A 26,950-nucleotide genomic window follows, 5' to 3' on the forward strand; every position below is an offset into this window, starting at 1 on the left:
GGCGCGGCGCTGCGCAGCGGCGGAACACCTGTGGCTCGGTGCTAATAGTGGCGCATGCGCAGTAGTGACTATGCAGCGAGCGCGAGAGAAACACGCGTGGCAGCGGCGAAAGGTAAGGCGACGTAGTCGGCGGCGGCCACCTGCGCAGCGTGTGACGTCACTCGTGCTCCGACATATGCCGGCTCGCGCGAAGCGCGGTGTTGACTAGCGTAGTGTAGCTTTCCGCTTCAACAGGGTAGTTTATCTGCCCGCCAGACCAGCAGTGAAATGTCTACAAAAAAAGGTACATCGGAGCACATAATATATCTGGCCGAGACAATCAGTTAAAAAGCCAACCGGTGCCGAAGATCAACACGAGCTTTCACGCTCGTGTTTACGCACAAACAAACAATAGCCGAATACCACAACGGAAAGCTCCCAACCGCACATGGAGCCGATGCTTGCTTCATTAGGTAACGCTATCTAATGCATTAAGCACACAAAATCTTAGTGGTCTGTAAGAGGCTTCTGCTCAACAAATTCAACGTATAATTGGATCCCTCCTTTGTTTCCAACGCTGAATGTGTACTGGCGGCGTAGCATCGAAGTTTAAATCAGTGCCATCATAGAATCTCAGATTTACGCGAAGAGGTGATAATATTGTTACTCTTCAATTTGTTTTACCCTGTTCACGACGAACAGCAAAAAAAACAGCCATCTGCTGTACAATGAAAATATGCTTTTGAAAAATAGGCTGTTTGAGGAAAGGACACGGTGCAGTAATTGTCACATATCGGTGGACACCCCGACCACGCCGTAAGGGAAAGGAGGCAAGTGGTAGGGAAAGAAGAAATAAAAGAATTGCCGTAGTGGAGGGCTCCGGGAGAATTTAGACCACCTGTGGATATTTAACCTGCACTGACATCGCACAGCACACGAGCGCCTTCGAGTTTAGGCTCCATCGAAATGCTGCATCAGCCGATTGGATTGATCCCAGGTACTCGGGCGCAGCACTCGCGCGCCCTTATCAATGAGGGGCTGAAGCTTCGTGGACTTGATGGACTGCAAAAGTATTCGTCATACTCGCCTCATATTCACATTCTAAAACATTGTGTCTGCCTCTGACATCCTCACATTAGCTTTCACTTGTTCAGACAGGTGTACTGCTGCTTAAACCATTTTAATTAAGGAGCATTGGACTTACACCGAAAATAGTCAGCCGCTACGTGAGCGAAATAATAATGACCTTTTCATGCGAAGGTTGCATTTAATCATTGAAACCTGCACTCTTGCAAATCGGTGAACCTGAACGTCTACAATGCATGTAGCGAAGCTGAGCTGTTCACCACGAATGCAATGAAAATTTTTTAATGGAAAATTTTGCAGCCGAGCACAAGATGCGAGATGCCATCTGCCCCTGCGTGGCTTGTGTACATTAAAAAAAATAAAGCTTGAAACCTAATTTATTTCAGCATGGCAAATTCACTGGTTTTGGTGGCTTGTATTCAGCTGCTTGGAGTGTTACTCAGCTGAGGCTGGCAGTTAGGCGACTCTAGAGATTACAGTGAAGACAGTGCACCTCCTTCACTCTTCATGCTTCATAAATCAGTCTGATCTTGCCACGATAGGAATGCGATGAGAAAAAATGCGTATTTGCTGCCATACTTTCAGCCGAGCAAAAGCACTGAACAAAGTGCAGACAGAGGACATAAAGATGCACACGGCACACGAAATGAAATTTTTGTGAACATTCCGAGCGATAACTTCTCAAGAACGTCCGGCGTGAGTGGAGCGGGCAGATTTCGAGAAGCTGCCGAAAGTGTCCCATCTCTATCCGAGCGTTTAAATAATATTAATAATAATAATAATAATAATAATAATAATAATAATAATAATAATAATAATAATAATAATAATAATAATAATAATTGGCTTTAGGGGAAATGAAATGGCGCAGTATCTCTCTCATATATCGTTGGACACCTGAACCGCGCCGTAAGGAAAAGATAAAGGAGAGAGTGAAAAAAGAAAAGAAGAGGCGCCGTAGTTGAGGGCTCCGGAATAATTTCGACCACCTGGGGATCTTTAACGTCCACTGACAACGCACAGCACACGGGCGCCTTTGCGTTTCGCCTCCATCGAAACGCTGCCGCCGCAGTCGGGTTCGACCCCGGGTACTGCGAATCAGTAGCCGAGCGCACTAACCACTGAGCCACGGCTTCGGATGGTCCCTGACCCAGGGAACCAGTTATGCGCCCCTCCTTCCCTCAAAATCACTGGCGTCTACGACGTTGTCAACACCAACGCCAATGAACACAATAAACGCCAATATAGCATATTTAACATTTCAGTCGGAATATATTCATTCCCACTTTTAAGAAAGTTACCTCTTACTCATCACGTTTGCTACCCCCTGCCTTCAGCGTGAAATTTTCTAAGTTCGAGGAATTAAAGATGGCGGCTATGTTCGGGCGCGAATGATGACGTCAATACCCAATGTAGCGGACAGAAGTGAAACCACGTGATTATGGCGTCGTATTCGAAGATCTCCGGTGGCAAAGTTTTGGAGTCTCAAATCGAAGATGGCGGCCAAATTCGGCTTCCAGTGGTGTAGTCATGATCCAGTATGGCAGATAGAGGCGGCCAAATTCGGCTTCCAATGGTGAAGGCATGATCCAGTATGGCAGATAGAACAGGAACCACGTGATTATGACGTCATGGGAACGAAATGGCCGCATAGTTTCGGTTTTTTAAATTGGAGATGGCGCCTTTCTGTGTGAAGTCAAAGCTAAGATGGCGGCCAATAACATTACTTCTGCTCGGCTAGGCGGGGTGCGTGCAGCCATATGTAAACAACCGCATCAATCGGGAGCCCCTGAGATGCAAAGCGTACCTCTCTTTAATCTAATTCATATGAATTTTAGTAAATAAACAGGTAGCACTCGTTGCTTCAACGACTTCCAGATGGTCTGGAATATATGTCTGGTGATCATTCGATTGCAAGTGTAGAGTGACCTATGAGCAACGTGATGTACAGTTCCCGCGGCGTCTCAGCCAATGCTTTGCGCTTGCTATCCATAATGTGATAAGCGACGTGTGCAAAGTGACGTGTGCATGCTTGCTTGATATTAAACCTGTCCTCGCCCATGACGCCACTTTGATGGCCATTGCACGTGACAGCGAGAGATCTGCTGTGTAACAGAATTGTCATTAAGCCCACCTGTTAACTTTCTCATGCAATCTTTCGACGACTGCTTACAGCCGTCACTACGGCGTGTGCCATGCTCTCGCAGCAAAATTGAATAATATCACCGGGTTGAAAACTGTTATACATTTCTTGTAAACAAGCCATACTCTGTTCGCGGACGTCGCCCAGCAAACCAGCTTGTTCCTCCGTGGCCAGTTCGATGGTATAGACTTACAACTCCAGCAAAAGCCTGTAGCTGTTACTTCATTACACTAAACCCGAGCAGGTTATCAGATGAACACGCACGTTGTATTATTTGTACAGCGTGTACATGAGATTCTTTTCCACATTCTTCCCTTCAGGATACGGCTTTAATGTCTGCGGAATGTCTGAGTTGGAGTGCTCTTCCTTCGTCTTAATCCTACAGCTCGCCCTCTTGATTATTGCCTGTTTGATTTTTTAAAGTATACTTAATTTAAACCACACGAGTGCATTTGAAAGTGAGCAGTAAGTACAAATAATAAAAATGGACGCTACAATCACCGACAACAGACAGACACTAACTTTATTAACGCTGCAGGTCAAGTAGGCCGGATGTCCAGGAGCTTTCCCGTGTGGAGGACACAGTCAGCCCGTTACACGAGCCGAGCTTGAAGGCCCAGTTCCATGCTACGCAGCGCGATCTCCCACTGCTCCTCGGTAGCAATTATAAAGGCGATTGCAGGCACCTCGGCTACTGCGTATAACAAGAACCTGTGAATGACAGAGCTTAGAGAAAATGAATGATAATTAGCTCAGCTAATCCACGATACCAAGCGAAAGCAACTGGCCTTTATTGTGTTCATTGGCGTTGGTGTTGACAACGTCGTAGACGCCAGTGATTTTGAGGGAAGGAGGGGCGCATAACTGGTTCCCTGGGTCAGGGACCATCCGAAGCCGTGGCTCAGTGGTTAGTGCGCTCGGCTACTGATTCGCAGTACCCGGGGTCGAACCCGACCGCGGCGGCAGCGTTTCGATGGAGGCGAAACGCAAAGGCGCCCGTGTGCTGTGCGATGTCAGTGGACGTTAAAGATCCCCAGGTGGTCGAAATTATTCCGGAGCCCTCAACTACGGCGCCTCTTCTTTTCTTCTTTCACTCTCTCCTTTATCTTTTCCTTACGACGCGGTTCAGGTGTCCAACGATATATATATATATAAGAGAGATACTGCGTCATTTCATTTCCCCTAAAACCAATTATTATTATTATTATTATTATTATTATTATTATTATTATTATTATTATTATTATTATTATTATTATTATTATTATTATTATTATTATTATTATTATTTAACCGCTCGGATAAAGATGGGACACTTTCGGCCGCTTCTCGAAATCTGCCCACTCCACTCACGCCGGACGTTCTTGAGAAGTTATCGCTCGGAATGTTCACAAAAATTTCATTTCGTGTGCCGTGTGCATCTTTATGTCCTCTGTCTGCACTTTGTTCAGTGCTTTTGCTCGGCTGAAAGTACGGCAGCAAATACGCATTTTTTTCTCATCACATTAATATCGTGGCAAGATCAGACTGATTTATGAAGCTTGAAGAGTGAAAGAGGCGCACTGTCTTCACTGTATTTTCTAGAGTCGCCTAACTGCCAGCCTCAGCTGAGTAACACTTCAATCAGCTGAATACAAGTCACAAAACCAGTGAATTTGCCATGCTTAAATAAATTAAGTTTCAAGCTTTTTTTTAATGTACACATGCCACGCAGGGGCAGATGGCATCTCGCATCTTGTGCTCGGCTGCATAATTTGCCATTAAAAAATTTTCATTGCATTCGTGGTGAACAGCTCAGCTTCGCTACATGCATTGTAGACGTTCAGGTTCACCGATTTGCAAGAATGCAGGTTTCAATGATTGAATGCAACCTTCGCATGAAAAGGTCATTATTATTTCGCTCACGTCTTCTTCTCTTCTCCACCAATCGTCTCTCCACCTCACCGAATGCTTCTTCTTCCTCTTCTTTATTCTTCGGTTAATTCGCGTCGTCTTCTTCAGACCTTTTTCCTTTAAAATTAATTTAATTTAGGCTCCTTAATATATATATATATATATATTTATATATATATATATATATATATATATTTATATATATATATATATATATATATTCTCAACTGCGGAAGGGACCGGTTAAAGTTTTCGAGAGCGTCGGAATGAGACGCTGCGTAGACGAATCGCCGAGGAAATGAAACTTTCGCAGTTCAACTAGGGTTATCCAGAGCTAAACCACAGCCATTTTTTTTTCAGGGCTTGAAAGGGCGCAATAGAACCGGCTTACGTCTACTTCGTACTCCCTTTCGTTTCCTGGAAAATAACTGACACCTGATTTAATATTTGCGTCGGGTCCTTGGACCCAAGGTATTAAACTTATTTTTGGAATATGGCGGAGTGCTTGCCTTGAAGCACTCTGGCACGGGTCGGCTCAGTATTGCGCTGCCTCTGGGATCGGCCCCGGGCATATTAGCGCGCACCTTTTCTTTCTATCTTTACTCTCCTATCCTTTAAATCTCCTATTTTCAGCACGCCGGAGCGAGTGTGGCTCGGATTGAGCCAGTAGGCCATCCCGTGCGCTTTCCTTTTGCTCCCAGTGACAGCAACAGCTGCCTTCATGCCAGCACCTCTTTCCTCGTTTATTCTTTTACTCCCTCCTTTAACCCTTCTCTTATGGAGTGGTTCAAGTGTCCACCGACATATATGACAATTACTACGATATTTGTTTTCCATAAAACCAATTTTCATGCCTAACACGTTGCCCTTCACGGTGGCTCAGTGGTTAAGGCGCTCGTCTACTGAGCCAGAGTACACAGGTTCGAACCCGACCGAGGCGGGCGCGTTTCGATGGAGGCGAAACTCAAAAGGCGCCAATGTGCTGCGCCACGTTAGCGCACGTTAAGGGTCTTCAGGTGGTAGAAATTATCCCGGAGACCTCCACTACGGCACCTCCTCTTTTTTCACCTCTTCTTTGACTCCTTCCTTTATTCCCTCCCTTACAGTGTTGTTCGGGTGTTCACCGGGGTATGTGAGAGTGCTGTGCGATGTTAGTGCACGTTAAACATCCCCAGGTGGTCGAAATTATTCCGGAGCCCTCCACTACGGGCACCTCTTTCTTTCTTCTTTCACTCCCTCCTTTATCCCTTCCCATACGGCGTGGTTCAGGTGTCCAACGATATATGAGACAGATACTGCGCCATTCCTTTCCCGAAAAACCATATAAATTAAAGTTACTGCGCCACTCCCTTTCCTCAAAATCAAGCTTCATTTTTTTCAAACACGAGAGGACATACATGTGCATGCACTGACATCGCAAAGAAAAAATAATGTGGATTAGGCCAGCTAATCTAGGATATACAAAGGGTTTGGGTTTATGGGTTGGGTTTATGGGGGTTTACCGTCCCAAAGCGACTAAGGATATGAGGGACGCCGTAGTGAAGGGCGCCGGAAATTTCGACCACGTGAGGTTCTTTAACGTGCAGTGACATCGCACAGTACACGGACCACTAGAATTTTGCCTCCACCGAAATTCGACCGCCGCGGCCAGGATCGAGCCCGCGCCTTTCGGGCCAGCAGCCGAGCGCCATAACCACTCAGCCACCGCGGCGTGTAGGATATACAAAGCGAAAGCGAGATTGAGGTATCCACTAACCCACAGAGCCGGTTGTGCGCCTTTCCTCTCTTGAAAATGAACGGTCTTTGCAAAGTAGCCAACATCAATTAACTATACGAACGCCGTCGGCTCACTTATTTTGTTTGGTTTTTTGTGAAAAGGAAATGGCACAGCAACCGTCTCACATATCCCGGTGGACAGGCGGACCACGCCGTAAAGGAAGGAATAAAGAAGGGAGGAAGAGAGGAAAGAAATGACTCAATAATAATAATAATATTTGGTTTTGGGGGAAGGAAATGGCGCAGTATCTGTCTCATATATCGTTGGACACCTGAACCGCACCGTAAGGGAATGGATAAAGGAGGGATTGGAAGAAGTAAGAAAGAGGTGCCGTAGTGGAGGGCTCCAGAACAATTTCGACCACCTGGGGATCTGCAACGTGCACTGAGATCGCACAGCACACGGGCGCCTTAGCGTTTTGCCTCCATCGAAACACAGCCGCCGCACGTTAAAGATCCACAGGTGCTTTGCCTCCATATAAACGCCGACACCGTGGTCGGGTTCGTACCCGGTAACTCCAGATCAGTAGCCGAGCGCCCTAACCATGGTGCCACCGCGGCGGGTAAAGAAAGAGAAAACTGAAAATTGAAAGTGGCATTTTGGCACTACCCGACTCCATCAAGACGCTATTGTGGCCGCAGGGCAGTGCGCGCAAGCGTGAGCGAACTTTGGTGAGCCTCTGTGCATTCCTCGAACAGACGGGCTTGACGTTCCGTCTGTTCCCCGTCAGGTAGTTACACGCAGTGACAGAACGCTCTGCGAGTTCTACCTTCAACGATTAATAACTGGACGCCCCACTCCAGTTGTAACCAACACAGTGCAGTGCGCGTGTGTGATTTAATTCCTCTAAAATGAACTAATCACGCGCACAACCTGGACACATTTCTTATTGTGTAAATAGTTTGTACATATTACTTCTCTCCCTATCCTCTCTTCCTGTCCCCTCACCTCTTTCATTTCATTTCTTCATTCTGCCTGCTGTTCTTTATTTCCGCTGCCCCAGCTCAGGTGCTTCAGTGTCGATGGCAGATGCCGGGGCTAGCAAAAATTTTTCCTTCCTTTTTACTATTATTTTTAATAAAACCACTACCACCACCAAAGTGGCATTTTGAGGAAAGGCGCGGCGCTGCGCAGCGGCGGAACACCAGTGGCTCGGTGCTACTATAGTGGCGCATGTGGAGCTGTGACAAGGTAGCGAAAGAGAAATGCGCCCTGCGTCCTCACTGCTCCTCGCGCATGCGCAACACGGCTCTCCAGGAGTCACGCGAAACTGCTCAAACTGCAGCCAGTAAAGCTTTCGGTTTAAAATCGTCTTTTCTTGTGCACGCTATTCAACAACATTACATTAAAATGAACAGCGAAGGTAACCATTATTCTTTGCTCAAATCTTACTGGCTTTTTAAAACTTGATCAACATTTCCATGCAACTTCAGCACAGCGTCATTGAGGGCTGCAGGCAAGCTTTTCAAAAAAAAGTTTTAAGCGGACTTAAACAAAATCTTCTGCTCAACTGTTACCTTTTTGGCCGCAGAATGCAATACCTTGGAGCGCATCGGCTCCATTTGTAATGTCCGGCGTCTGGGTCCGTTTTGCGCTGTATTTGATAATATATATGGGCGCAAGAAATTGGATGTGGCTACACGCACACTTTATATAAACAAGCTCCATGTATAAAGGCTTTATTTCATTCAAGTAAATAGGCTTAGGATATTTGCTATTAACGGGATAGCGGTTAAGTTGCCGACCAGAGGAGAACCCGGCGTTGATTCGTCGCCGTGAGGTGTGCTCAAAGAGGTATTGCCTTGGCACGTGGACCTGTTCAATGGAAAGTTGAAAACCGGTGATGCCACTTGTCTCAAACGACATCAGGACATGTGAGTATATAAAAGAAAGGAATTGCCTGAAAGGAAATGATATTAAATTGTAAAAAAAATAGGAGGGGACAATTAAGCTCCGCCTCACTGGCATGTCACAATAGCGAAGTGGTTTATTTGGCATGTGTACTTAGAAGCTCGCTGTCCGCCGCCGCTGTGGCTCTGTAGTTATGGCGCTTGTCGGCTGACCCGAAAGACGCAGGCACGATACCGGACGTGGCGGTCGAATTTCGATGGAGGCGAAATTCTAGAAGCCCGTGTACCGTGCGGTGCCATACTGCATTTTAAAGAACCGAAGGTGGTCGAAATTTGCGAAGCCCTTCACTACGGCGTTCGTCATAGCTTGAGTCGCTTTGAGGCGTTAAATGCCCAGAAACGAACCAAACGAGAAGGCCACCAGAAGACCGAGGAAGCTGCCCAGCTCGAATAACAGAAACGAAATAAAACCAAGGTGCCGACCGGAAGCCCAGCCATTACAAAATTTTTTAAAATTTAGACTCTATAAATTCTTTATAGACAAACCCTGAAGTAGCCTGTAGGCAACACAACCGTCTGTACACTATACAAATCATCTAGACAGTTTATAGACAATATAGATTTATGGTCATACACATATAGTAGACTTGTCTATAGAAAGTCTATAGCCTACGAAGAGACAAAACGAAATATCTACAAGAAGGCAATAGACTCTACAGACTCTCTGTAGACCATGTTTGTAAGGGAGGAGCCAAATCCAGCAGCCAAAAGTGCCTTGGCTGTAATGCTTTGACAGCGCGCGACCATAGTCATCTAAGCGCCGTCCTAGGGTGTGCTACGCTTTTTTAGTATTGCATTTCAAACTCACCACTATTCCGCAGAGCGATATAAACCGCAATTTCATGATGTGCTACGTGAAGCACTTTGAGGAGTTTGATATCATTTTCTCCGTAGAAATATTTTCTTTCATTTTAGTAAACGTCAGTTTTTTATATTAACCACCTTGTTTCCTGAAATACCCACCTTTAGCAGCTTACAACTAGCGACGGGCAAGCCTTAATCAATAAAAATATCGATAGGCTGCTTGCACTGCGTGCCTTAAAAATTATTGGTTGGTTCGTTGGTTTTGGGGGAAAGGAAATGGCGCAGTATCTGTCTCGTATATCGTTCGACACCTGAACCGCGCCGCAAGGCAAGGAATAAAGGAGGGAGAGAAAGAAGGGAGAAAGAGGTGCTGTAGTGGAGGGCTCCGGCTTAATTTTGACCACCTGGGCATTTTTAACGTGCACTGACATCGCACAGCACACGGGCGCCTTAGCGTATTGCCTCCATAAAAAAGCAGCCGCCGCGGATGGGTTCGAACCTTAAAAAATGAAAATTGTTTTTTTTAGCGAAGGGAAATGGCGTAGTATCGGTCTAACCTATCGTCGGACACCGGTACTGCACCGTAAGGGAAGGGATAAAGGAGGGAGAGAAAGAAGAAAGGAAGAAAGAGGTGCCCTAGTGGAGCGCTCCGGAATAATTTCTACCTTCTGGGAATCTTTATCGTGCACATATATCCCACAGCACACGGGCGCTTTAGCGTTTCGCCTCCATCGAAACTCAGCTGCCGCGGTCGGGTTCTAACCCGGGAACTGCGGACCAGTAGCCTACTTTCAAGAAAGAAGTGGTTTTAGGTTACATTGTTGGCATATACTTATTTCGAGGCGCTTTCTGCAACAATAGTGTAAAACCTCAGCAAGCGAATTGATTTTTCCTGCTAGTTTGGTGCATGTAGAAAAAATTCTTATTTTTTGGTAATTTAGCATCCTGTATGTCCCAAACGGGATGCTTTTTTAAAACTAACGAACAGATTAAGATTATGAGATCCATGGGTTATGACATATCCATAAAGTAGAAAGGGCACAGGCGAGAGCATGGTTTCTTTTCAATAACTAAGCGAAGTGTTTATTCCGTAACAATTGCAAAATACAGTCTCGGCTGGGAAAAACGAAGAGAATTCGTTCGTTTGAAATCATTCTACAATATGCTTCACTCTAGAACAGGTAAACAACCCCGCCGATTCATGCTGAGTCCGGAATTCGTTTCATCACGTCCGAATGTCTGAATCACATAAACAAGCTCACAGATACATAGCGTAAAATTCATTTTTAGGAGATATTTATTGCCTCTGCACATCAGTGATGGGCGAAGTGTGATGAAAGGTGTAGTAGTTATTAAATTAATGAAAACAAATATTGGCTGGGGCTTAGCTAAGGTTAAGCCTGGGTATCTAGAAGCGGAAAGGTTCGGTGATGCTTATGGTTTAGCTTATGGTTATGCTTTGCTGCGTCGTTTAGCGAGACGTTCTTCTCGTTGTTCGGGTATCACGGACGCTCGCTGAGCTTTCAGTCTTTCATTTCTTCGCTCCTTTTCAGCCAACTCCCGTGGTAGCACTTCTGTATCGGTAGTATCACTGTCTTCTCCTTCTATGTTGAATGCGCACGCCTATTCTCTGGCAAGTGGTTATATAGTCGGCCTCCGCGATAAACACGCGCTTGCGGCGAACGTCAAACGATGACGCATAGCGCGCGGCAGTGGCCACCTGCGCCGCGCGTGACGTCACGCGCGGCAGCGGCGAAAGGTCAGGCGACGGAGTCGGCGGCGGCCACCTGCCCCATGCGGGACATTACTCGGGCTCCGACATACGCCGGCTTACGCGAAGCGCGGTGTTGACTAGCGTAGTGAAGCTTTTTGTTTGAAAAGGCTAGCTGATTTGATTAAGTTCAGTAGAGAGCTATGATATGGTTCCTGCGTCCAGGCAATATATGAAGCAGGGCTGCTTGGTGAAAACCCCGCTACCTTTATGAGCCGGGTCCTTGTAGGCTTGAGAGCTGGGTAGTCCCACAGTAAGTGATGAACGTCGGGTTCAATATCCTCGCGTTTGCATACCAAACACCCAAGCCGAGGAAAGAAATCTCGGTACTGAGGCCAACCCCGATTGACTGCAGGTGTGAGGGCAACCCCGACCTGGATCTCCTAAGTGCAACACATCTCTTGGAAATGGCATTTTCTCCCAACTATCAGGGAATGGAATTGCCTTTATTGTGCTGATGCTGTTGCAGTTGTATCGAGATTTATTTGTCAACAAAGGAAAATTGAAATTCTTGCCATTTTCCGACTGTTCTGTAAACAACCCGCACTTCGTTTTTGCTTTGGATTACCTCCAGCCCCCTCCCCCCCCTCCCCCCACCGTCCTACTAGATTAAACCTGCACTAGCGTCTTAGGCAAGGCTGAATTGTGGGCCAGTTGGTATGACATTTATTACTATTGTGTGACATGTATGACTCTTGTGAACTTTATTTACTGCTTTTATATCCAAAAGAATGGGATTTGTATAGGAGCTAGTGTAGCGCCAGTGCTTTCTAACATTTTCCTCGCGAAGTTTCATCGCTCGCTATCAATAGTTTTGGACTACGGTCGTGTTGTGCGAAGTTTAAGATATGTAGATGATTTTTTAGTGCTTTTAAACGGCGTACTTAAGACCTCCTACCGACTGGGAGTAGAACACATCATGAGTGCTTTTAGGGAGTGTTTACCCCATGTAAAATTTACTCACGAACTAGCCGCACACAATTCCATTCGTTTTTTAGACGTGCTAGTAACCTGCTCAGGAGAAGCCATGTGTGCTGGATGTACGCATCTAGAACTCGAAAAGGACTCTTGCCGTACGACTCAAACCGCTCTAAATTAGTCAAGTGAAATATTGAGGTGTCCAACGATATATGAGACAGATACTGCGCCATTTCCTTTCCCCCAAAAAACCAATTATTAATTATTATTAAGTATTGCTAAGACTTGTTTTTCAAACGCTGTGAAAAGTTGTTGCCACACTGTCTCCGCTAGTGTCATGACGCAGGCCAATCGCCTCTTTGGTGCGGGCTTCGAAACAGAAATGGTGAGAGGAGAGGCCGAGTCTGTGTTGAAGGAATTGAATAGCAGGGCCAAGCAAGAAAAGAAGTCTACTGCGGAAGAAAGGAAGAGAGTTCAAGTGGTGCCGTATCTGCACAAAGTGGCGCACAATGCAAAAAAAAAGTCGCCGCGTGCCAAGGTGTTCACGTCGTTAAGTAGCGAAGGCTACATAGGCCACGAATTCGCACTTTCGCTGTGCTCCCAGTCCCACCTTGATCGCACCACACCTCGTGACCAAACACGTGACTGGCTAGGTGAACCGCGTGACCAGCCAAGGCTCCACGCCGTGTCGGGAGCGACTGAAACCCCCGCACACTCACTGAATAAAAGAAAACCCTGTGTCGAGGCTGGGAATCGAACCAGGGCCTTTGGAATTAGAGGCGGAGACGCTTACACTCCGCCACGACGAAGCTTTTTTTTTTTCTTTATTGCATAGAAGAACTTCTGTAGAAAGGAGGAAACTTCAATCAGACTAGTTCGCGTCTCAAGTTACCGGGCTGCTTAATATGAGCCCCCCATAGCCCTAACTCACCACTGCATCCCCATCAAAACATCAAAATTCAGGGAGGCACACACAAGCATCTAGGCACGGCAGCCAGCTTGTAGGTTCGTCGCGAGCAGCATATACACTCCTCACCAACGCACACTGTTCCCGAAACACAGATTTGGACGATCTTGGTGGCTCGGCATGTCTGTCCATCATACGGCTTTTCCAAAGGCTGAATAGTCCCATCAACACAAACACGTCATAAGGCACAACAGAGTTTTTGTCAACAGGCAGAAATCTAATAGTGTATGGTGTAATTTCAATGTCCTTCTTAAGAGTTCGTTGTAGTATGTCCCAAAAGAACATGGCATCACGGCACAGGATGAAGCAATGATCAATTGTCTCAGGCACGTTACACAGACGACAATTCACATTCCAGGGTACAAACATCCCCTTGTCATTAAGAAATGTCTTGACAGGCAGCGTCGCTGTGTGTAGTTTGAAAAAGAACGTTTTAGCGGCTGCCTGAATGCACATCCGCCTAACACGCTTTAGAACACTGATGTCCAAAGACCCCAAATAAGGCTGCCGATACAATGTTGTAGGGAACAAAGACTCAGTGAGAGCCTGGGTCATCTGCTTTCTCGAGAGGCTATACAGGTAATCTAAAGAGAAGCGCACTGTGAGAAAATTGAAAGTGTCAGCAACCTCCTTAAGAAATCCCCATAAAGTCCCCTCACGAGCCTGCACAGTCGGTGCGAATAAGTAAGGCAAATGAAAACTAAGCCGCCTAATGAGCACAGCTACCAGAAACGGGTCGTTTGCCGATTTGAAAAAGAAAAAATGGGAAACGAGTTGATGCACGCACAGGTGAACAAGGCCCACTCCACCACCCTCTAAGGGAAGGAACAAGTTGTCACGCCTCATCGGCTCCCATTGAGAGCGCCAAACGAATGCTGCAAATATTCTATGTATTGCTTGCACCTTCCTCCTCGCACAATGCAGGACTTGAAGGACATACGCGAGCTTTGCAAACAAAAAAATGTTACAGACCTGTGCCCTCGCAAACACTGAGAGTTCCCTACCCATCCAAGCCTGTGTTTGCCGCCGTAGAGTTACAGTTTGTGAATCCCAGTAGGCTGTACTGTTGCGAACTTGGTGCAGCGGAACGCCTAGGTACTCAAGAGGGCTACAGTTCCAGCATATACCACCGAACTGGCTTGGCCTAGTTCCCCAATGACCCAACCAAAAGCCTTTGGATTTCTCTAAATTAAAAGCCGCGCCTGATACATCGCAGAACTGTTTAGTCAAGTTTAGAGCCTCGAGTACACTCTTTTTGTCAGAACAAAAGAGGGCGACATCATCAGCGTAAGCTAAAAATTTAACTTCACATTGAGCCAGAGAGAAACCGCGGATAGCTGCGCTGTTAATTATACTGAGACAGAGGGGTTCCAGATATAGGGCAAACAACAATGGAGACAGTGGACATCCTTGACGAACAGATGCTTCTAGTGGTACTGGTTTCGTTAGCTTCTGATTAACAATAACCCTTGTATAGGAGTTCTTATAGCACAGCCTTACGCCTTTGAGCAAGACGTCACCAATATTTGCATACTCCAAGACCGCGAACAAGAAATCGTGCCGAACTTTATCAAACGCCTTAGCCAAGTCAATTTGAATCAGAGCTACTTGGCCTATCTCATCTGATACTGTCTCTAATACTGAACGTGCAATATGGATATGTGTTTGAATACTGCGGCCTCTAATACCACAGACCTGATGCGGACCTATCAAGTCCATAATGACGAGCTGCAGACGACTGCTAAGAACCTTGGCAAAAATTTTGTAATCAACATTGCAAGGGGAAATTGGACGATATCCCTCAACAGTTTTCAACCGATTAGTATCTTTGCTTTTGGGAATTAATATTGTGTGCCCAGAATAAAAAGTGGGAGGCAGGACACCCACATCATAAGATGCTTTGAAAACTTCCATCAAAACAGGCACTAGGCAAGGCGAAAATGTTTTATAGAATTCGCTAGTAATACCATCTGGCCCAGGAGATTTCTGGCTCTGCGGGGCAGAAATGGCGGATTGAATTTTATCCAAAGTGATAGGTCCCTTCACTATAGCACACTTCTCATCATCAAATCGAGGGAAGTTGCCGAGCAAGGAACTGTAATCGAAACCCTGACTTGGATCTTCGCAACTGCCAAACAGCTTCCGATAATAGTCGAAGAAAGCAGCAAGAATACCAGGCGCATCACTGTATGTGCAATCACCATACTGAATTTCCAATATTTCCTTCGCAAGAGCATTCTCTCTTTCATCACTCAGGGCCCGACGAGAAGGTTGCTCATCAAGAAACCTTCGGGACCTAGATCGTATCAAGGCCCCCTTATATCTGTCTGTCGCAAATTGTTGAAGCTGTGCTTTTACGTTATTAATCTCTTCGAGATAGGCACCCGGGCTTACCCTCTCTAGCTCATGTAGCTCCGTTAGGGTGCGCCCAAGCTCACGAAGGTGGTGTCTCTTCAGGAAAGCGATTCTTGCTGAGGCCTCAATTGCCAAGTTTTTGATCTCCTGTTTAAACAAGTCCCACTTCTGAAAAATGGAAAGATCACGGCGTGACCATACGACCTTCAAACAAGTAGGTACAGCACGCTGAAAGATTTCGTCTGAGAGCAGACAGTTATTCATCTTCCACAACTCCCATCGAGGGTGAAGTACATGCCGAGTGTACTTTCCTATCTGAAGAGACACCATACAGTGGTCACTGAAGAAAATGGGCCGCACCCAGTAGCCAAACACACTTGCTAATGCGTCAACAGAAACTAAATTCTGTCAAGGCGAGCATTAGAGGAAAACTGAAAATGAGTGAAATGTATACTGTCGCCTTTTTCCTGCCCGACATCCACAAGACTATATTCAGAAACCAAATCGGTAAGTAATGCAGCACTATGGTCGTATCTCTTACATACCACTGAGCGGTCCTCATCCCTACAAACGCAATTAAAATCTCCCAACAATATAATTTTGCGGTCCTTGCACAAATGTTCAACTAATGACAGAAAAAAAAGCCTTCTATCGCGCTGCTTTGTGGGGGCATAAACACAAATAATCCGCCACTGTACACCTGAAATTGTGAGATCACAGCATATAAGTCGCCCCTCGTCATCTATGCAATAAGACATGGCTGTCATCTCTAGCGTGTTCGCCAGGAATAGCATACAACCTCCGGATAAGCCTCTCGCGTGGCTAACAATAATGCTGTATTCCGACAAAAAAGGCTCAAGAGCAGCTGCTGTCTCTTCATCAGAGGACAACTTTGTTTCCTGGATAGCGGCTACACACACACTCCATTTCTTTAAGAGATGCCGTACCTGCTGTTGCCTCCTACGATTACGCATACCCCTAACGTTAAGGGTAGCGACTTGATATGCTGCGACGCTCGCCATTTTGGTGCCAGTCTTAACAAACGCCATCCCCTGGAATGTGGTGGCCCGTTGCCAAATTGGCGGCCTCTCGGGCAGACATCGCCCGCCTCTTTAACACCACCCTTCCCGTGGCCTCTACACATTGTGCCTTCTGGTCAGCGCCATCGATACACACCTCGTCAGCATCTGCAGGACGTTTCAAAGGTGCGGTGCTGTCCATGTCTTCCTCTGAGACAGCCAAGGCCTCGGCCCACGAACCCGAGGGGAGCACATCACTCACTGCCACACTGACAGCCGACAGAGAACCTGACACGCCAGAGATCGACGCCACACACGTCTCACCGTTACCCTCCAACGACGAAGCAGAATCAGCATCAGAGGAGGATCGGCGAGCATTCACTGGCTGTATCGCCTCGACTGACTCCACAGGAGGCATATCCGGACGTTGACCTGTGGCAACGAGGTGTTCCTGTGCAGCAAGCACAGCAGTCTCTGTAACACTCCGCCACGACGAAGCACGATTTAGCCATCTATAAATGCGCATCTAGTGAATGCACGGGTTTCGTATATTAACTCTTCCGAAACGGATCTCACCACGCTTTCGCTACGTATATCCTGGCCTAACACAGCTAGGTCATAATTTTTTTTTCTGCCCCTGTTAAGCTTTCAGGTCTCTACGCACGAATAATGCCTGATTGTGATAAGAATCACTGCAACACCAAGCATAGAGCAATGTTTGCCAGATGCAAAACAGAAGTCATATATCAGATCTTGCTTACGTGTTGAAAGTGTTACAAACGACAGACTGGTAATTGTATTAATGAACAAAAATTCGAAGTTGTGAAGATGGCAATCTTGCTTTGAATTGTAGTTGATCCCGGGGAAGCGTTCCCCTCGTTTCAATCATGTAACCGTTTTAGCCAAAGGAAAAACAAGAAGGGCATGGGAAATTTTCGAAGCCAATCTGAGAGCTAAAATGGTGATGCTTCCGTCAGTACCCCGTCGATTGGGCTGACAACGAAAGAGATTGACTTCCTGAGTGATTAAACGTAGGTTGTTTGTATAGGGTTGGCGCATGCGTGACGGTTACCCTACGGAATGGGCACAATAAAGATGTCACTTGTTAGCCCAGCCTTGTCAATTGAAGGTTCACCTCTTGTCCCTCGTCTTTTTGCGGCTGGTAAAAATTTTTCTCTGACATGGTGCCTTAGGTACACTAGTAATTAAAGAAACACAATATTATATTTTTCACACAATAGTAAGCTACAATGCACGCCCTCCGCCATTTAGTCACAGTAATAATACCATGTTTCTCTCTAAATCTCATGTTGTTTGCACCTTCGCAACCAAAAAAGATTCTACGCTATCGGGAGTGTTTATTTGTAAAAAACTTTATTATTCGATGTTAAAACTATCTATCATCGTCGCACTTAGCGCGAAATTGCGTTAAAGCTTTGCAGACATCATCCGTCAGTATTTTTCCTGTTACAAACTGACGTACATCTACTGTTTATTCTTGGGCATACCAATTAGGCTGTAAATGTTTTGATAGACATAACGAGGGGTGCAAAGTTCTTGAGGCGAACTTCATTCCGCAGCTGCATTGACCCTGAAGCCGGCCTTGCAGGTCATACTGAAGCCGAAGTCATTTGAATTATTCCGAAATTACCCGCCGTGGTGGCTCAGTGGTTAGTGCGCTCGGCTACTGATCCGGAGTTCCCGAGTTCGAACCCGACCGCGGCGGCTGCGTTTTTATGGAGGAAAAACGCTAAGGCGCCCGTCTGCTGTGCGAAGTCAGTGCACGTTAAAGATCACCAGGTGGTCGAAATTATTCCGGAGCCCTCCACTACGGCAACTCTTCTTCCTTTCTTCTTTCACTCCCTCCTTTATCCCTTACCTTACGGCGCGGTTCAGGTGTCCAACGATATATGAGACAGATACTGCGCCCTTTCCTTTCCCCAAAAACCAATTATTATTAAGTATTCCGAAACATTCTTTCTGTCACAATGGTTCCCAACGCAAACAAACCCGAGCCCACAAATCACCTTCGGTTGCTTTCAAAAGGCTCGTTCGTCGGCTGAAATCAGATTCGCCGAAACGCCGGTAGAGTTTGCGGTGGCTTGGATGCAACGAAACGTGCCGATGTACCCGCACGCTGACGTCACACTGATAACGTATGCTCTTGAAGCGGACGCTCAATAGCCTCAAGGAACCAAACAGCCGCGGTGGCTCAATAGTTAGCGCACTCGGCTAATGATCCGGAGTTCTTGGGTTCGAAGCCGCCCGCCGCGGCCGCGTTTCTACATATGTGACAAATATTGCGCCATTTTCTTTCCCCCAAATCTAATTTTCATTATTAATATGATATTCAAATTGGTTTTTGGGGTAGGAAATGGAGCAGTATCTGTCTCATATATAGTTGGACACCTTAATCGGGCTGTAAGGGAAGGGAAAAAGGAGGGACTGAGAGAAGAAAGCAAGGAAGAGGTGCCGTAGTGGAGGGCTACGGAATAATTTCGACCAAGGATATGTAACTCGCAATGACATCGCACAGCACAGGGGCGCCTTAGTGTTTTGCCTCCACAAAAACGCAGCCGCCGCGGTCGGGTTCGAACCTAAGAACTCCGGACCAGTAGCCGAGCGCCCTAAACACTAAGCCACAGCAGCGGGTCCAATTTGAAAAATAATAATAATCATTGGGTTTTAGGGGAAAGGAAATGGCGCAGTATCTGTCTCGTATATCGTTGGACACCTGAACCGCGCTGTAAGGGAAGGGATAAAGGAGGGAGTGAAAGAAGAAAGGAAGAAAGAGGTGCCGTAGTGGAGGGCTCCGGAATAATTATGACCACCTGGGGATCTTTAACGTGCCCTGACATCGCACCGCACTCGGGCGCGTTAGCGTTTTGCCTCTTTAAAAACGCAACCGCCGCGGTCGGGTTCGAACCCGGGAACTCCGGATCAGTAGCCGAGCGTCCTAACCACTGAGCCACCGCTGCTGGTTTAAAATAAGGCGACATAAAAAGCTTTCGCCTTGGGATAAAATGCATTAATCGAAACGCATGGCTATATTATTGTTCATAAAATGTCTTTCTACCCACGACATGCACCACTTCTCTTCGGGGTCGACGTCGCTCGTATCTTGTCAATCCATCATGAACAAATTCAGAGTCCTGCTCACATATTAGGTGGAATTATCTTGTACGACCGGAAGCGCTCGGATGCGCTTAAGTGGAATAGAAGGAAAGAAATAATTAGCAACGCTCGCCAAACTTCCTAAAACGGAAGGATGGGCGTGGACACATTTCTATCTCTAACAACAATGAACCTTGCTGACCAGCGGAGGAGGAAGGCCTCCTCACCCTACATGACGAGTTCTTCATTCAAGTGTTTAAGCATCAAAGATCTAAGGGGGTACAGTAAAGGAAACATTGCTTTCGGTCGTCCCCGAAAGTACCCTCTTGTTCCAGAGGACCTAAGCACGCACACACATTATTAATTAAACAAAAAGAAATCGCGACTGTGACTCTGCCACCGCACGCGCACCTGAAACATGCGCGCTACCAAGCGCTAGAAATCGCGCGCGACTGAGCATTCAAAAATGGCATGGTTGAGAGTTTCAGTCCGACCGCATTGCGGACATGAGGCGCAGGGCGCCGCAAAGCGGTCAGCTGTCGGTGGCGCTTCCCATTCACGAAGCCAGGTAAAATTGGATACCTCAGCGGCGTAGACAGGCAAAGATTCTTTGTTTCCGCCTTTTACGCACTTTCCTGTGCTGGGCTACATTCAGGTTGCGAATCGCGTCATATTCGCAAGTTTCACTCGCGGACAATTCTTTCAAATCACACAACAGAGTGTAGAAAGTTTACAAACTAATAAGGAAGGAAACTCAACAATAGACGATCTAAAGACATTCATGCAGCAGCAAATGCAGCAGATGCAGCAGCAGATACAGCAACTAAATCAAAAGATAGCCCTGCAAGATCAGAGCTTCCGCACCTATGTAAAGAGTCAAAACAAACAGAAGACAGTAAATGACGCTAGGGACCGCCTCTACAATGAGCGCAGGTTTGGATCAGAATCCCAGGGAACAAACAACAGTACCAATACGATAACATGGCAGGACAACAACAACAAGAGATATGGCTGTGAAATTGCCGGAGCTACAGGCGTAAGCAAGGGTTCTTACAGCAATTCATTAACACTAGAGGAAACCCACAAGATCTAATACTTCTACAAGAGACAAATTGCACCCCAACCCTAAAAGGATACTCATGTCAGGAGAACGGAAGAACAGCAACTCTCATTAGCAACAAAATTACAACCATAGCTCATAAGGAGTTTGAAGACACACAGCTAGAACACATAATAACTGAAGTGATTCCCAAGAGAAAAAGAAAATCTAAAAGCACTTTTATAGTAAATTTGTACAGCCCACCTAAAAATAAAGGAGACTTCATTAAGCTTTTTGAGGAAGCAAAGAAGCTTGCAGGGCAGAATATCCTAATAATAGCAGGGGATCCTGCAGGCGAATAGCAGGCGAAGAAAACCAAACCACGGACAGACCCATCACAAGAGAAGAGGTCGTCGAGGCCACAAGGGCAAAAACGAAAAATACGGCAGCAGGGGCGGACAAGATTCATAACTCGTTAATCCGAAAGTTAAGCGACGAAGCAATCAGCCAACTCACCCTATACCTAAACAAACAATGGGAAGAAGGGACGGTCCCAGCGGAGTGGAAACACGCCGTAGTCGTCATGATCCCCAAGCCCGGCAAGAAACTCCAAATTGAAAACCTCAGACCGATCTCGCTAACATCATGCCTAGGCAAGCTGTACGAGAGAATAGTTACCCGACGAATACAAACGCATCTAGAAGACGGAGAATGGTACCCCAACACCATGTTCGGATTCAGGGCAAATTTATCAACCCAAGACATCTTGCTACAACTAAAAGAAGAGGTACTCGAAACAATGCCAAAGAACGGGGAGAACGTTGTCATGGCCATCGATATTAAAGGGGCTTTTGACAACGTATCCCATGCCGCCATTATGAAAGGACTTAACACCACCAACTGCGGGAAGAAGTTCCATGACTACGTTAGAAGCTTCCTCACGGACAGAACAGCGACGGTAGGCCTAGGAGACCTGCGGAGTGACACCTTTCAAACGCCATGCAAGGGCACTCCGCAAGGCTCAGTAATCTCTCCAATACTCTTTACCATAACGATGGTCAACCTCGCCAAGAAACTCAGCCAAGTCCAGGGGATTAGTCATGCAATGTACGCAGACGATATCACCATCTGGACCACCCAAGGCTCACTGGGGGAGAAGCAGGAGGCGCTACAAGAGGCTGCCACCTGCATTGAAGAATACACAAAACAAAGAGGACTTAAATGCTCCACGGAAAAATCTGAGCTGCTCAGAGTGGGTAGGCACCCTACGGATGCTCCACTCGAAATAAAACTAGAGGGCCAGAACATCCCGGAACAAAAGATGATCAGAATCCTCGGCATGTGGCTGCAAGGAAGCCGGAAGTGCAGTCATACACTCAGCCTGCTAAGCAAAGCGGCAGGACATGTAGGCCGGATTATCTGCAGAGTAGCGCACAAGAGGTATGGCATGAAGGAGGAGGACACACTCAGGCTAGTCAACAGCCTAGTGGTCAGCCGGGTAACATATTCATTACGGTACCATGTGACTATCAAAGCAGAGAAGGAGCAAGCGGAGACAATACTCCGGAAGGCATACAAAATAGCTCTTCATCTCCCATGAAATACATCCAACGACAAGCTCATGCAACTCGGAACCTGCAACACCTTCGAAGAATTAAGAGAATGCCAGCTCAAGGCACAAATACGAAGACTTAGCAACACAACGACTGGAAGAGCACTCCGGAAAAAGCTAGGTCGGGAAATGGAAAAGCCACAAAATAGCAGGGCCGCAATACCAGACCCACTAAGAAAGAAGCTATGCATACAACCTATCCCCAAAACATGGATCCAAACCTTCATGCTAACAGGAGACAGATTAGCGTAGAATTTTATGAGAGGAACATGGGGCATCGGGACAACACAGTCTACACTGATGCCTCCCTATACCCCCAAACGCACAAAAATAGCGCGGTAGCAGTAGTTGTAAATTACCACGGAGAACACATCACAAGCCTCACAGCCGAAGTTTCTAACATAACGGAGGCAGACGAGATTGCTGTCGCCCTGGCAGCGAATGAAGGATATAGGACAGGGAGATCCCTTAACATCTTAACGGATTCACAACCGGCGTGCCGAAACTATACTAGAGGCAGAATTAACAGCACGGCACTCAAGATCCTCAGTAGAGCTCTGCTCCCTAACGGACGACTAATACACAACATAATCTGGATACCGAGTCACGCAGGGATCAGGGGCAACGAAGGGGCAGACAACCTAGCTCGAGGAATGACCAGCCGAGCAGGAACGTCATTAACCCCGGAGGGGCCCCAGATTAATTGCGGGGACAGCTATTCGCAATTATTAAACCTATATAAGGGGCTAAGATTCTAGTACCCCCCACCACATAAAGCATTATCCAAGGAGGAAGCCACAGGATGGCGAAGACTGCAAACAGGCTCCTTCCCAAACTTATACATATTAAACAAGATGTTCCCCACACAGTATAGCGCCAACTGTCCGTGGTGCGGAGCAAAACCAACACTATATCATGTCACATGGGAGTGCGGAAGAAATCAAGCATTCCACAAACACAAAACACCAAGTGCGGAGCAATGGGAGAGCCGGCTCACCAGCTGCGAGCTAGGGGTTCAAAGGGCCCTCATAGCACACGCAAGCGAGGTGGCCCGACTCAGTGGAGCCCTGGACTAGGGGCCCACCCACGGCCAAGGAGGACCCAAGCTTCAAGACGAACACTTCATCTTCTACCGCTACTACTTCCTAAAGGAACCAATAAAGTTTTTCATTCATTCATTCATTCATTCAAATCACAATCAGGAAGTGTACCTTCAAGAAAATGTAAGGATTTCACCACATATGTAAAGAAAGCTGGCGACTTTTCAGTTGCAGGGCCTTTCCAATTTGATAACTCAAAGAAGCGACACGATGTTCGCATCAAATTGGCGTGTAGTGCCCTTCCTCGGTACGCCGTGGCTGAGATAAGGTCCCACATGGCCCTTAAGAACAATACACGACACATAACTTCAAGATCCTGGATTCTGAAGCCACCAATGTCGGTGGGCAGGCGAACAAAAACTCTTGCAACGCTCTCTGCGTGTCCACCCCAGGAGAAAGATCCACACGCTGTGGCAAGCCTCTGGAGGACGCGGCGAGGAGGGCGCGCTATTTTCGCGACGTAGAATAAGGAAGCTATTAGGCTTGTTCTGATAAGGCAAGCTCGTTCAGAGAAAGGTAGGTCGAATGATTTTGCGACTTCGATACGCGGATCAGCCTTGCGTTTTATTTTATTCCAGGTGGCTCGGGCTACTCACCGAAGGCGAGGAACGTAACACCAAGGACTTTTACGCCACCTACCTATTGGATAATATCGGCAATTTGGTCATTAAAAGATCCAAAGCGTAAAGCCTAGCTTTTAGCTGGATTGAGACGTGCACCTGACAGGCAACTGTAAGTGTGAAAGAGGCTCAGAAATGCTCTATAGCTGTCAATGTTTCTAATAAACAGAGAAATATCAGCATAAGCTGCAACTTTAACCTCGGCTATGCCTGGGAGAAGAAAGCCCCGTATCGACTTGCAAATTTGAATTTGTTGCAACAGCGGTTCTATGCAAAGGACGAAAAGAATTGATGACAGTGGGGAACCCTGCATGGCGTATTCCACGGCTCACTGGAATGCGGTCGCTTATCTGATCGTTCACTGCGAGGCTTGCTGCTAAGTCGGTGTGCAACTATCTCAAGACGTCTATCAGACGCCTTGGGAAGCAAAAGCAGTCTAGAACTATAAAAATAATAATAATAAGTATAATAATTGGTTTTGAGGGAAAGGAAATGGCGCAGTATCTATCTCATATATCGTTGGACACCTGAACCGCGCCGAAAGGGAAGAGATAAAGGAGAGATTGAAAGAACAAAGGAAGAAGTGCCCGCAGTGGAGGGCTCCGGAATAATTTCGACCACCTGGGCCGACCACGCAGCCGCCGTGGTCGGGTTCGAACCGCGGCGGCTGCGATTTTATGGAGGAAAAACGCTAAGGCGCCCGTGTGCTGTGCGATGTCAGTGCACGTTAAAGATCCCCAGGTGAATATGGTATTCACGCTCAACGTGGTCAAAGGCTTCTTCTTGATCTAGGGAAACAAAAGCTTCCAAAACCTGCGTGAGAGTAGCAAAAGTGAACAAGTCGCGGTTTAAATCTAGTGACGAAAAATTTGTGCGTCCGGCACACAACAAGTCTGAGCATTGCTTATTATGTCAGGAAGCGCTTACGTGATGCGATGTGCTAGTATTGCAGCTAGTATTTTATAATCGGAGTTCAGGAAGGAGATAGGCCTCCATGCATTTTGATCGGACGGCACACCACCACTCTTTAGAAGGAGCACTATACGATTCTCGCGAAAAGATTCCGGCCGAAACCCTTCGACAAGAAGGGCATTGAGCATGAACAAAAGATGCACAAGTATCTCCGTGAAGAAAGTTTTGTAAAAAGCAAGTGGTAGCCCGTCTGGACCGGCTGCAGCGGAGGCGTTCATCTCCTGGAAATCCAGGCAACGCTCTTCCAGCGTGACTGGATTACATAGGCTGTCGAGGCGCTCTTCAGGTATGCAAGCTATGCCTGAGCAAAATTCACGAACAGCTGCATTTAGATCGCTTATGCCTGTGCGCTCAGCTGTAAAGAGGCTTGTCAAATGTTCAGTAAAGACAGCATTGATTTTCTCAGCGGTATCTGACTATTCACCATTCGGAAGTTCGACAAACGGGATGGTTGCTCGACCCTCTACGGAACCGTAGCGAACACTGCGAAGTACAGCAGGTTCCGCGACTGGTCTACCACTAATATAGGTTTGTGCTGCAGTTCGGGAGCTGAGGCGGAGCAAGGGTTCATAGCGCGCTTGTAGCTGATTGAGGTAATCCTGCATTGTAAAAGTGAGGGGCGCAACACGCTGCACAATGCGTGCCCTTCGAAGGGTGTCGTCAATTTCTGCAGTTAAACGTAACTTTCTATTTCTGCCAGCTTTGGCCAGCTTGTCACGCTAACTAGCTTTTAAATCGTCCCAGCTGCGTGGTTGTGCGGGATGACTGCACGGAGGACCGTACTTTCGTGGTCATGCACTAGTGTCATGATCATTTTCCAAAAAGTCTTGGCTGGGGCGGGCTGACGAAAGTGCAGCCTCACAGATACTGGGAAATGGTCGGTTATGCGTGGAACATCTGGCGGAAAAACCAGGACATCGCAACTCGTGACATGAGTAGCGAGAATTGGCAGAAAGAAGAAACGATCGAGCCTGCTCATGTTCGAGCCCCGTTGCCATGTGGCAGCAAGCTCGTTACCATGTAGTTCAACCCATGGATCTATAAGGTTAAAGTTATGGATGAGCTGTTTTAAAGTTCGGACACCAGTATACGGCCGGCCTTGCCTGCGACCGCTTACATCCCTGTAGGAATCCTCGACGCAGGTAAAATCCTCACTAAAGTTGGATGACCATGTAGCATGAAAGAATGGAGAGAATAGAAAAAACAGATGTAAACGAACGTTGGGCTGGAGCGTACACTACAAGCGCTCTCACTCGCCTTTCATGAAGGTTAAAATCCACGGATAGGGTGCAACCATCAAAGCTGTACTTGCTGTGGGCACCACGGAACTCCTGGACTATACGACGGGTGGTGGTGGTGAAAACATTTATTATTCATAGAGAGAGGTGGTGGGGGTCGTGACCTGAAGGGTCACGCCCTTACAACCACTAGGAGGGATACCTAGTCAGGCACCCCATTGCCGGTTGCCGCAGCCCGGGCGCGCTGCGTTAAGGCCCTTTGGGCCTCGAGGGTGCAACAGCCGGACCGGATCGCCTCTCATTCCTCTCGCGTGGGGTTTGGGTTAGGGGGTAGGGTTGCGTTCTTCTGGCAGGGCCCAACAATGTGGTAGGTATCAGACACCTCCCCACAGCGTGAGCACCACCCGTCGAATTGCGGATCGAAATGCTTTAGAGTTGCCGGACACAACATCATGTTAATGAGCAGGCGCATGCAGGAGTACCCGCTCGCTGGCCTTCCCCAGCACTATGCACGGGTGAGAAGAGTTTGGTGCTTGGATTTGCAATAATCGCATATTTCCTTAAATGTGTAAACCGGATTAAAATCGGAGTCCTGGTCAGCGGCGGATCCCTTGGGAAATTCCCGGAAACAGA

The sequence above is a fragment of the Amblyomma americanum genome, chromosome 11, assembly GCF_052857255.1.
Source record: "Amblyomma americanum isolate KBUSLIRL-KWMA chromosome 11, ASM5285725v1, whole genome shotgun sequence".
Lineage (NCBI taxonomy): Eukaryota > Metazoa > Arthropoda > Arachnida > Ixodida > Ixodidae > Amblyomma > Amblyomma americanum.